At 35.9% G+C, this 13,185-nt stretch overlaps 1 protein-coding gene, 1 long non-coding RNA gene and 1 pseudogene across 3 annotated transcripts in view; 2 read left to right on the top strand and 1 right to left on the bottom strand.

Moving 5' to 3' along the window:
• CACNA1E (calcium voltage-gated channel subunit alpha1 E) overlaps positions 1-13,185 on the top strand; it is a 560,326-nt gene that overhangs the window by 30,568 nt on the left and 516,573 nt on the right. The window lies entirely within an intron of this gene.
• On the top strand, positions 5,122-7,570 carry LOC309666247 (antizyme inhibitor 1 pseudogene; annotated as a pseudogene). The gene has a single exon. The product of its transcript is annotated as an antizyme inhibitor 1 pseudogene (transcript).
• On the bottom strand, positions 9,727-12,179 carry LOC309666490. Its single transcript, XR_014267122.1, has 2 exons — positions 10,610-12,179; positions 9,727-10,278 (listed from the first exon to the last, which is right to left on the bottom strand). It is a non-coding gene; the product is annotated as an uncharacterized lncRNA (long non-coding RNA).

The raw sequence follows: 13,185 nt of genomic DNA, 5'->3' as shown, positions 1-13,185 counted from the left end.
TTTCATGTACGTGTTGGCCTTTTTGTGTCTTCTTTGGAAAAAGTCTCTATCCAGGTCCTCTGCCCATTTTTAAAATAGGATTGTTTGGTCTTTTGCTATTGAGTATGATTTTCTCATATATTTTGGATATTAACCCTTTATCAGGTTAATTTGCAAATATTTTTCTCCCATTCTGTAGGTTGCCTTTTAATTTTATTGATTGTTTCTTCTGCAGTGCAGAAGCTTTTTAGTTTGATGTAGTCCCACATATTTATTTTGGATTTTGTTGCTTGTGCTTTTGGTGTTATATCCAAAAATTGTTGCCAAGACCAATATTAAAGAGGTTTCGCCCTGTGTATTCTTTTAGGAGTTTCACATTTTCAGGTCTTATGTTTAAGTCTTTAATTCATTTGAGTTAATTTTTGTGAATAGTGTAACATAGGGGTCCAATTTCATTCTTCTACAAGTGATTATTCAATTTTCCCAGCACCATTTATTGAAGAGACTATCCTTTCCCCATTGGGTATTTTTAGCTCCCTTGTCAAATATTGGTTGACCATATACGTGAGGGTTTATTTCTGGGCTCTCAGTTCTGTTCCATTTGTCTATGTGTCTTTTTTTATGCCAATATCATACTATTTTGATTACTAAACATTTGTAATATAGTTTGAAATCAGGAAGCATGATGCCTCCTACTTTGTTCTTTCTCAGACTTGTGTTGGCTATTCAAGGTCTTTTGTGGTTCCAGACAAATTTTATGATCGTTTTTTCTATTTCTGTGAAAAATTCCATTGGAATTTTGATAGAGATTGCACTGAATCTATAGATGGCTTTGGGTAGACTGGACATTTTAACTATACTAATTCTTCCAACCCACGAACACGGGATATCTTTCTATTTAATTGTGTCTTCTTCAATTTCTTTCACAGAAGTCTTATAGGTTTTAGTGTACAGATCTTTCACCTCCTTGGTTAAATTTATTTCTAAGTATTTTGTTGTTTTTGAGGCTATTGCAAATGGGATTGTCTTCTTTATTTCTTTTTCAGATATTTTGTTGTTAGTGTATAGAAACACAACTGATTCTTAGAAAGTAACTTTTAATGGGCTAAATTAAAGAGTCGGTTTTCTCTTCAAAAAGTAAGATGGGAAATGTCACTTTGCTTTAGAAACATGACAATCAGTTTTTTCCTTTTATCCATTCTCCTCAGTCAGAAGTAGAAAACTTTTAGGTTGCTAATAAAGAACAAGAAACCCCTTCTTTTTAATGGATATTGCAAATAGCAGATGGTCATATGAGATTTTCCTGAGCCTCTCCTTAGCAACGGCCCCCAATATGTCTCTGCAAGAGTCTCAAAATCTTACTTTGGAGAACTTGTCTTCAAGCTTGAACACGCCCCCTAAAATGAATTTTACACAAGGGTTCTTGATAGAGATTTAAGTAAAGTCATGAGTTAGTTCTTTCTCTTTGTCCTTCCAATTGTCTGGATAAATTAATTATTGAATGCCAGCTAAGTGTCTTGCACTGTACAAGATGCTGTGAAGTATGGGCAAGCTTCCTTATTCATGGATTCCATATTTATGACTTTGCTTACTTGCTAAAATTTATTGTAATCGTAATCAATGGCTCTTTTATGGTTATTTGTGGACATATGTAGTACAGGGAAAATTTGAGTTGCTCAAAATGCACATTCCCAGCTGAGGCAGAACAAGGTGTTGCTCTCTTTTATCTCTCATACTCTAAATAAGCGTCCTTTGTGCAATGCATTTAATGCCATGTTTTTGCATTTTTCTTGGTGATTTCCCTATTTAAAATAGCCCCCAAGGGTAGTGCTGAAGTGCTGTCTAGTGTTCCAAAGCACAAGAAAGCTTTGATGTGCATTAGGGAAAATATATGTGTGTTAGGTAAGCTTTATTCAGTCATGAGATATAGTGTTATTGGCTGAGTTCAGTGAATCAACAACATACATTAAATAAGGTGTCTTTAAAGAGAAACACACATGCAACAAGCTTACATGTGGATTGGTTGATGAAAATGTTGTGACCAGGGTCTCACAGAAATCTAACCCTGTATTTTCCCTAGGAACAGTGCTTCGGTATTCGCTAATTCAGTGTTTACAGCAACTATGTGGAACATAGCCAGCAGGAATAACCAGAATTGACTGTATATCAAAGGGTGACAAAGGGTGACAGTTTCCCTTGGGAGATGAGAGGAACACACACAAAACAGATAATGAACAACGTAAACAGTACAAGTGGTATAAATACCAAAGGATCAAAAAAATCAGGGCAAGCTAGAGGAAGGCTTTGTGAAAGCGGTGGTCATAAGTCTGGGCTCTGCAGAATGAAGAGGGTATATGTAGACCCAGGAAGCTAAAAGTAGGAGTGAGGAGTAGTCTTGTTTGGGGAGGAGAGGCTGAAAGCCAACTTGTTTGAATTTCAGGGTAATATTGAATCTGAGGTGTATGAGAAATAAGAGTAGAAAAGTAGTGCAGAGGGTCCTGAATATTCGTCTGAGAGAATCTGAGTTTGTTCTTTAGACCAGTTGTTTGAAAAAGAAACGAAATAACTTTACTGAAGTATAATTTGCATAAAGTAAAATGCACCCATTTTAACTGTATAGTCTGATGAACTTTGACAAATGTAAACACCACCACAATCAAGATATAAAACATTACTACAACCCTGAAATGTTCCCTCATATTCCTTTTCAATCAACACTCCTATCATTCATAATGCTAGGCAAAAGATATGGCATAAATTTGCCTCTTACAGAATTTTATATAAATGAAATAGTAAGTGTTCTTATGAGACTGGTTCTTTTTGCTCAGTATAATGTTTCTGAGGTTTATCCACTTTGTATATAGCATATAGTTTCTTAAAAAATGCTGAACAATATTCCATTTTATGGATATACCAAAATGTGCTTATCCATTTGCCTCCTGTTACAACATTTAGCTTGTTTCCAGTTTTGAGCTATTATAAATAAAATTGCTATGTCCATTTATGTACAACTCTTTTTGTGGAAATATGTTCTCATTTTTCTTGGATAAATATCTAAGAGTAATACTGCTGGGTCATAAGATAAGTATATGTTTAACTTTTTAAGAAACTGCCAAACTATTTCCAAAGTGGTTGAAACATTCTATATAACCCTAGCCATGTATGAGAATTTCTGTTGCTACATATCCTAACAACTAATATAGTTGGTCTAATATAGTCAGTCTTTAAAATTTTTGCCATTCTAATGGATGTGTAGCGGTATCTCATTGTAGTTTTAAATTAAATTTTCTTTAAGATAAATGCTGTTAAATATATTTTCATGTATTTGAGATTTTATATCTTATTTTGTGAAGTATCTGTTCAAATATATTGCCATTTAAAATATTGGTTATTTGTCGGAAGACATTATTGGCCGGAAGACGTTCCTGAAATATTCTGTATATTGGCCCCTTGTCACACATATGAATTATGAATTTTTTTCTTGTGTGGCTTTTCATTTTTATAATGGTGTCTTTCGAAGAGCAGAAATTTTGATTTTTGATGAAGGTCAGTTTATTTTATTTATTTTTTTAATGGTTCATGCTTTTTTGTTTCCTCTCTAAGAAATCTTTGCCTATCCCAAGGTCACAAAAATTCTCTCCTCTATCTTTTCCTCTAGAAGTTTCATAGTTTTAGCTCTTACATTTAAGTGTATGATCCATATCAAGTTAGTTTTTGGTATATATGACGTGAGGGAAGGGTTGAGGTTCATTCTTTTCTGTATGGATATCCAGCTGTTTCAGTAGCACTTGTTGAAACAACTCTCTTTTCCCCACTGTATTCCCTTGACACCTCTGTCAATAGTGATAACTGACCCGTGTAAGTATGGATCTATTTCTGGACCCTCAATTCCCTTCTGTTGGTTTATATGATTATCCTTATTCCCAAACCACAGTCTTGATTACTGTAGCTTTACAGTGAGTCTTGAAATCCCTTACTTTAAGTTTTCCAACCTAATTCTTTTTCCAAATTGTTTTGGATATTTTAAGTTCTCTGAAGTTACATATCAATTTTAAAGTCAACTTGTCAAGTTCTGCAAGAGAGCCTGCTGGCATTTTCATCAGAATCCCAATCTGGATCTACATATCAGTTTAAGGAGAATTAACATCTTAAAAATAGTCAGTATTTTTAAGATGTTAATTCCAATCTATGAGTATCGGATATCTTTCCAATTATTTAGGTCTACTTTAATTTACTCAGAACTGTTTTGTATTCCCCACACTCTCTGGCTCTTTGCTCGGTTGCAGTGTTTCGTGTTTTCGCCTTCTCTGCCTTTTCTCATCCTTTCTCGCTCTCTGCTCTGCGGTGTGACGAGGCTGAATCCTCTCCTCACCCAGCCCTCGCCTTTCTTCTTCTGCCCGCGCTGTTGTTCTGTTTCTCTCCTTCGGCCGCCGCCGCCACTGCTGCACAGCTGGTGTCGGTGCCGCGCTTTTCCCCCAACGTCGTCCCCGCAGCCTATGGCCCAGGCCACCTTGGGTATTTCTGCTCAAGGTAACCACATCCCCTCTTTTAAAATTCCGCCTAAAAAGAGAAGACGCTTTACCCGACTCTTTGGGCCGTTATCTCACGGCGAACTTTCTGACCAAGTATACAACTACCCAGAGGGCCTAGGAGAAGTGCTGTATAGAGAGCAGTTCGACTTCAACGCTGAGTCACCTTGGGAACCTAGATGATGATAGGGGGGGTTCCATCTCCTAACTTGTCCATTTTGTTGCCTATTCTAAGGACCCAGATGTAAGGCTTGGTGGCCCGTCTCTTGTTTTTCCTGGTTTATGACTTTCGGCTTTGTGGAATACGGCTGAGTTGAAAGGATTTATTGACGATGCAAGCTACTCTGTTGGCCTGTTGGATGAAGGAACAAACCTTGGAAATGTTGTTGATCACTATGTTTATGAACATACCCTGACAGGGAAAAATGCATTTTTTGTGGGAGATCTTGGAAAGATTGTGAAGAAACACAGTCAGTGGCAGAACCTAGTGGCTCAGATAAAGCCATTCTACACGGTAAAGTGCAACTCCACTCCAGCTGTACTTGAGATTTTGGCAGCTCTTGGAAATGGATTTGCTTGTTCCAGTAAAACTGAAATGGCTTTAGTGCAAGAATTGGGTGTATCTCCAGAAAACATCATTTACATAAGTCCTTGCAAGCAAGTGTCTCAGATAAAGTATGCAGCAAAAGTTGGAGTGAATATCATGACATGTGACAATGAACTTGAATTGAAGAAAATTGCACATAATCACCCAAATGCCAAGGTCTTACTACATATCGCAACAGAAGATAATATTGGAGGTGAAGAGGGTAACAAAGTTTGGCACTACCCTGAAGAACTGTAGGCATCTTTTGGAATGTGCTAAGGAACTTGATGTCCAAATTATTGGGGTTAAATTTCATGTTTCAAGTGCTTGCAAAGAATCTCAAGTATATGTACATGCTCTGTCTGATGCTCGATGTGTATTTGACATGGCTGGAGAATTTGGCTTCACAATGAACATGTTAGACATTGGTGGAGGCTTCACAGGAACCGAATTTCGATTGGAAGAGGTTAATCATGTTATCAGCCCTTTGTTGGATGTCTACTTTCCTGAAGGATCTGACATTAAGATAATTTCTGAACCCGGAAGCTACTATGTGTCTTCTGCATTTACACTTGCAGTTAATATCATTGCAAAGAAAGTTGTTAAAAGTAAGTTTTCCTCTGGAGTAGGAAAAACCGGAAGTGATGAACCAACCTTCATGTATTATATGAACGATGGTGTTTATGGTTCTTTTGCAAGTAAACTGTCTGAGGACTTAAATACCATTCCAGAGGTTCACAAGAAATACAAGGAAGATGAGCTTCTGTTTACAAGCAGCCTTTGGGGTCCGTCCTGTGATGAGCTTGATCAAATTGTGGAAAACTGCTTTCTTCCTGAGCTGAATGTGGGAGATTGGCTTATCTTTGATAACATGGGAGCAGATTCTTTCCACGAACCATCTGCTTTTAATGATTTTCAGAGGCCAGCTGTTTATGATATGATGTCATACGGTGATTGGTATGAGATGCAAGATTCTGGAATTACTTCAGTCACAATGATGAAGAACTTCTTCTTTGTGCCTTCTTGCATTCAGTTGAGCCAAGAAGACAGCTTTTCCACTGAAGCTTAAGCAAGCATTAACGCTTTTTTAGATCTGAAGTTGCAGGTTAAGCTTGTCTGGTCTACATTCCAGTGTGGAAAAAATTTGAACAATCTTATTCAGTTAATTCTCTTGGAAACAAAAACTACTAGTAATAGCTATTTGGGACCAGACAAAATTAGCTCTCATCTATAATTCACTGGGGGTAATTGAGATGAAGATAATGTATCCACATTTAAACTTACCAGTTTGCCCTACCCCTTAAGCGTTTAAAATAAAATATACAACAAAATGGATGACTTAGTGGAGATGGAAGCCCATTAATTGGGTTCCTCATTAAAACGTTTACATACAAGTACACAGTTTTTATACTAAGGATTCGTGTTAAAAAGTCTTGTAAAGTTAATGTCTTTCACCCAGATATATCAAATATCAGTGGAAGACCAGTGTGACTTCATTAGATATGTTTAGTGTATTTAGAATGTGTAAATTTGTGCTTTGAACTGTAGTTTAATAAATGTAAAATTGCATCATAGTATTTGTTGTATTTGACCTAATGTTACCCTTGTATGATTGCAATAAAATTTTGTGTAGATTTTACTGTTTTTTCAGGCTAAAACTTTGGGAAAGGGGCCAGCTAGCAAAGGTAGTTTCGAAAGAGATGTGTATATGGACTGTTTAGAAGGTTATTTTCCTTTATAGCCCATTTTAGTTTAGTTTGGCTCAGTACATTTTTCAGTTATTTAATTAGTAATTTAAGTAAAATGTTTGGTAAATCATTGTGAAGTTGAGATTCATTATGGAGAGTTGATGTGCAGTAAGCATGATGTTTAACAATTTTAACACCAAAAATGTTAATCCTGCATAAACCAATTGTAATAATCAATAGCTGTTTCTGTACAGATAGACTGCATAGAGTACCTTAGTAAATCTTTGAATCACATATCTTTTGGCTGAAATGGAAGATTCTCTTAAGTACCTTGAATAAACTTTGGGGGAGGAAAATAAAATTGCAGAAAACTCTGCAGCTCACTAAATCTTAAAGAAGGGCTACATCTATGTCCAGAAACCTGATGCTCCTTTGCACGGAATATTATTTAAATTGAAAATTGTGAGATGGGGTGTGGTGAAGCACACCTATTTTCAATTTCTCAATTGCAGTGATTTCAAACTTAGGGTTTGTTTTGTTTTAGCTATTCACTTAGCTTCTTGTTATTTCCTATTTGTTCAGCTTAGTGTACTTTTAATTCTTTTCATAGTAAAATTTTATGGTGATTGGCGGAAGTGAGTTAGAGTCACTAACCTGACAGTTGTTGCTAGGAATTTGCGTTGTTCACTGCTAGTATATTAGTTATCCTAGATCTCAGAATCACAATAGTAATAAACAACAGGGGTCATTTTTTCCTAACTTACTCTATGTTCAGTTGTGGAATTTCTGTCTACTTCACTTTGGTGCCAATGGACAGAAAATTCTACCTGTGCTAATAGGAGAAGTTCAGAATGCATTTAATAGCTGGTTCTTACACCTTGATTTCAAGGTGGAAGGAAATTGGTCATGAATCTCTATTAAATTTTAATCTCTTAAACCAGTAGGTGCTTAATATTTTTGATTTGATTAATTCCCATTTGAATTTTGTGGGTTCTATTAATTAAAAAAGAAAAAGGACCCCAATCTGTTGTTCTAATTACCCTTGGACTTTTCCAAGGTGTAATGTGGGGTTTTATGCAAAATTCCAAGCTACCATGCAACTTTTTTTTTTTTTTTTTTTTTTTTTTTTAGAAAGGAATGGGTTGGATTTGAGGCTGATGCTTTTTTTTTTTTTAATTTATTTATTTTATTTTTATTTTTGGCTGTGTTGGGTCTTCGTTTCTGTGCGAGGGCTTTCTCTAGTTGTGGCAAGCGGGGGCCACTCTTCATCGCGGTGCACCGGCCTCTCGCTATCGCGGCCTCTCCTGTTGCGGAGCACAGGCTCCAGACGCGCAGGCTCAGTAATTGTGGCTCACGGGCCTAGTTGCTCCGCGGCATGTGGGATCTTCCCAGACCAGGGCTCGAACCCGTGTCCCCTGCATTAGCAGGCAGATTCTCAACCACTGTGCCACCAGGGAAGCCCCATGCAACTTTTTTTAACTGTAATAAGGAGGAGGAATTGTTCCTAACCTTCTTTACTTGTTGTGCTTTTTGGTCCAGAAATGCCAAGTCTTTTAAGAGATGGTACAACTTTGAGTCATTGGCCTGACTATACAACTTTGAGCTTCACGGCATGTTGATTTTGCCATATTTATAGGAGAGCTATTCTGTGTATAACTGCTCAGAGTTGCAAGTAAGACATGTAAATTACACAGTAACTTTAAGAAATATCTGTGTTGTATTTGAAGACTGTTTGCCATAAACCTGAAGTTTGAACTTATGTATTTCAATTTGGTGCGCTTAAAATACTGAATGTAACAATCTTTTTTTTTTAAAAAACAATATTGTAATCTCAGTTCGGAATTTAACTGAAACTATAAAACCCAAATGATTTCTATTTAGTAAATTGAACTGTAAAGGTAACTTGTGTGTGATTCTGAATACACAGATAAAACGTTTTTATTCCTCCTTAAAAAAAAAAAGTTTTGTATTTTTCAGTGTACAGGTTTTGCACATATTTTGTTTAAATTCTCCCTGAATATTTCATGCTAATTGATGCTACCGCTAATGATCTTTTAAAACAATCATTTTTTCATTGATTTTTCTCTGTTTTTATCCATTTTCTGTGCCATTGGTTTCTGCTTTTATTTTTATTACTTCCCTTTTTTCCTTCTTAGTTTAGTTTTAATTTGCTCTTTTTCTAGCTCCTTAAGGTGAAAGTTTAGATAATTTATTTTATACCTTTCTTCTTCTCTAATATGTGTTTAAAACTATGAATTTCCCAATTAGCACTGTTTTAGTTGCATGCCGTATATTTATATATGTGTTTGCATTGTCATTCATTTCAAGATATTTAAAAAATTGTTATGATTTTTATTTGATCCATGGATTATTTTCAAGCATTTTGTTTGATTTTAATACATTTTGAGATTTACTAATTAATTTTTTTATTGTTGATTTATTCATTTTTTTGTGGTCAGAGAACATTATAAGTTCTCTGAGTACATGCTACTGAGTGGAGTGGAATGTTCTGTAAATGTCAGTTATTTCAAGTTGGTTCAAGTGTTGGTCAAGTCCTCTGTTATTTTTATTGAATTTTTTTTAGTCTACTTACTTTGTCAATTAAGACAAATTAAGAAGTTTGTCAAATTTCTTAATTTCTCAAATTAAGACAATTGAGAAACATATGTTGAAATTTCTACCTATAATTATGTGTTCATTTTTTCCTTTCAGTTCGTGTTTTGCTTCCTGTATTGTAAAACTCTGCTTTTAGGAATTGGGACTATTATGTTTTCTTGAGAAAGTGACACTTTTTTCATTATGAAATGTGGCTCTTTATCCTTGGCTATATTCCTTGTGATATTGACATAGGCACTCCAGTTTTCTTTTTGTTAGTATTTGCATCATATATCTTTTTAACATCATTTTATTTTTAACTTATCTTTGATTATATATTTAATGTTGCTTTCTTCTAGATGGCGTATGCTCTTGGATTATGCTTTTTTTTTTTCTAGAAACTCTTATTTTTTAATTTTTAAAAATTATTTATTTTATTTTATTTTTGGCCGCATTGGGTCTTCGTTGCTGTGGGCAGGATTTCTTTAGTTGCAGCAAGCAGGGGCTACTCTTTGTTGCAGTATGTGGGCTTCTCATTGCAGCGGCTTCCCTTGTTGCAGAGCACGGGCTCTAGGCACACGGGCTTCAGTAGTTGTGGCATGCGGACTCAGTAGTTGTGGCGCACAGGCTTAGTTGCTCCGCGGCATGTGGGATCTTCCTGGACCAGGGCTCGAACCTGTGTGCCCTGCAGGTGTATTCTTAACCACAGCATCACCAGGGAAGTCCCGGGTTATGCTTTTTTATTCAGTCTGACAATCTCTGCCTTTTAATTGGACAATTTAGATCACTTGCATTTCATATAATTATTTATATAGTTGGGTTTAAATCTACATTTTGCTCTTTGTTTTCTCTTTATATTTTCTTTACTCTGTTCTTTTTTCATATTATCCTCTTTCTCTACCTTTTTTTTTAAAATAAATTTATTTATTTATTTATTTATTTATATTTATTTTTGGTTGCATTGGGTCTTCGTTGCTGCACACGGGCTTTCTCTAGTTGCAGTCTTTGTTGCTGCACGCGGGCTTTCTCTAGTTGCAGCGAGCGGGGGCTCTAGGCGCGTGGGCTTCTGTACTCGTGGCTCACGGGCTCTAGAGCACAGGCTCAGTAGTTGTGGTACACGAGCTTAGTTGCTCCGTGGCATGTGGGATCTTCCCGGACCAGGGCTCGAACCCGTGTCCCCTGCATTGGCAGGCAGATTCTTAACCACTGCACCATCAGGGAAGTTCCTCTACCTTTTGTTAATTGAATATTTTGTGGTATTCTCTTTTCTCTCCACTATTGGCTTACTAGCTATACCTCTTGTGTGTATGTATATGTGTGTGTGGGTGTTTGCTCTAGGGTTTACAATATGCATCTTTAACTTAACATAGTCTACCTTTAAATAATATTATACTTCTTCATATATAATACAAGAACTTTAGAATAATATACATCTGTGTTTCCCTTCCTGTCCTCCATGTTATTGTTGTCATATATTTACTTCAACATATATTATAAACTCCACAATATATTCTTGTTAGTTTTTAAAATAGTTATCTTAAAAATATGTGAAAAATGATTTTTACATTTTATCCTCATACTTATTATTTTCAACTTTCTTCATTCCTTTGGGTAGCTTCAAGTTTCTATCTGGTATTATTTTCCTTCTTCCTGAATAACTGGATTTAAATTTCTTGGACTGAAGATCTCTGGCAACAAATTTTCTCAGCCTTTGTCTGAAAAATACTTACTTTCATTTCATTTTAAAATTTCATTTTGATATTTTCACTGGATTTAAAATTCTAGGCTGGCACTTTAAAAATGTCATTTTAGAGCAGGAGCAAGAAAAACTACAATCCTGCAGCCTGTGGAACAAAAACCACATTCACAGAAAGATAGGCAAGATGAAAAGGCAGAGGTCTATATACCAGATGAAGGAACAAGATAAAACCCCAGAAAAACAACCTAATGAAGTGGAGATAGGCAACCTTCCAGAAAAAGAATTCAGAATAATGATAGTGAGGATGATCCAGGACCTCGAAATAAGAATGGAGGCAAAGATCGAGAAGATGGAAGAAATGTTTAACAAAGACCTAGAAGAAATAAAGAACAGACAAACAGAAATGACCAATACAATAACTGAAATGAAAACTACACTAGAATGAATCAATAGCAGAATAACTGAGGCAGAAGAACGGATAAGTGACCTGGAAGACAGAATGGTGGAATTCAGTGCTGTGGAACAGACTAAAGAAAAAAGAATGAAAAGAAGACAGCCTAAGAGACCTCTGGGACAACATTAAACGCAACAACATTCGCATTATAGGGGTCCCCGAAGGAGAAGAGAGAGAGAAAGGACCAGAGAAAATATTTGAAGAGATTATAGTCGAAAACTTCCCTAACATGGGAAAGGAAATAGCCACCCAAGTCCAGGAAGCGTAGAGAGTCCCATACAGGATAAACCCAAGGAGAAACACATAGTAATCAAATTGGCAAAAATTAAAGACAAAGAAAAATTATTGAAAGCAGCAAGGGAAAAACGACAAATAACATACAAGGGAACTCCCATAAGGTTAACAGCTGATTTCTCAGCAGAAACTCTACAAGCCAGAAGGGAGTGGCATGATATACTTAAAGTGATGAAAGGGAAGAACCTACAACCAAGATTACTCTACCCCGCAAAGATCTCATTTAGATTTGATGGAGAAATCAAAAGCTTTACAGACAAGCAAAAGCTAAGAGAATTCAGCACCACCAAACCAGTTCTACAACAAATGCTAAAGGAACTTCTCTAAGTGGGAAACACAAGAGAAGAAAAGGACTTACAAAAACAAACCCAAAACAATGAAGAAAATGGTCATAGGAACATACATATCGATAATTACCTTAAATGTGAATGGATTAAATGCTCCAACCAAAAGACACAGGCTTGCTGAATGGATACAAAAACAAGACCCATATATATGCTGTCTACAAGAGACCCACTTCAGACCTAGGGACACATACAGACTGAAAGTGAGGGGATGGAAAAAGATATTCCATGCAAATGGAAATCAAAAGAAAGCTGGAGTAGCTATACTCATATCAGATAAAATAGACTTTAAAATAAAGAATGTTACAAGAGACAAGGAAAGACACTGCATAATGATCAAGGGATCAATCCAAGAAGAAGATATAACAATTATAAATATATATGCACCCAACATAGGAGCACCTCAATACATAAGGCAACTGCTAACAGCTATGAAAGAGGAAATTGAGAGTAACACAGTAAAAATGGGGGACTTTAACACCTCACTTACACCAATGGACAGATCATCCAAAATGAAAATAAATAAGGAAACAGAAGCTTTAAATGACACAATAGACTAGATAGATTTAATTGATATTTAGAGGACATTCCATCCAAAAACAGCAGATTACACTTTCTTCTCAAGTGCGCACGGAACATTCTCCAGGATAGATCACATCTTGGGTCACAAATCAAGCCTCAGTAAATTTAAGAAAATTGAAATCATATCAAGCATCTTTTCTGACCACAACGCTATGAGATTAGAAATGAACTACAGGGAAAAAAACGTGAAAAGCACAAACACATGGAGGCTAAACAATACGTTACTAAATAACCAAGAGATCACTGAAGAAATCAAAGAATACCTAGAGACAAATGACAATGAAAACACGATGATCCAAAACCTATGGGATGCAGCAAAAGCAGTTCTAAGAGGGAAGTTTATAGCTATACAAGCCTACCTAAACAAATAAGAAAAATCTCAAATAAACAATCTAACCTTACACCTAAAGGAACTCGAGAAAGAAGAACAAACAA

Source organism: Balaenoptera physalus (assembly GCF_965194825.1).
Source record: "Balaenoptera physalus genome assembly, chromosome: 1".
NCBI classification, from domain to species: domain Eukaryota; kingdom Metazoa; phylum Chordata; class Mammalia; order Artiodactyla; family Balaenopteridae; genus Balaenoptera; species Balaenoptera physalus.
The sequence above is the reverse complement of the archived record's forward strand: the minus strand, read 5'-3'. Positions and strand labels throughout refer to the sequence as shown.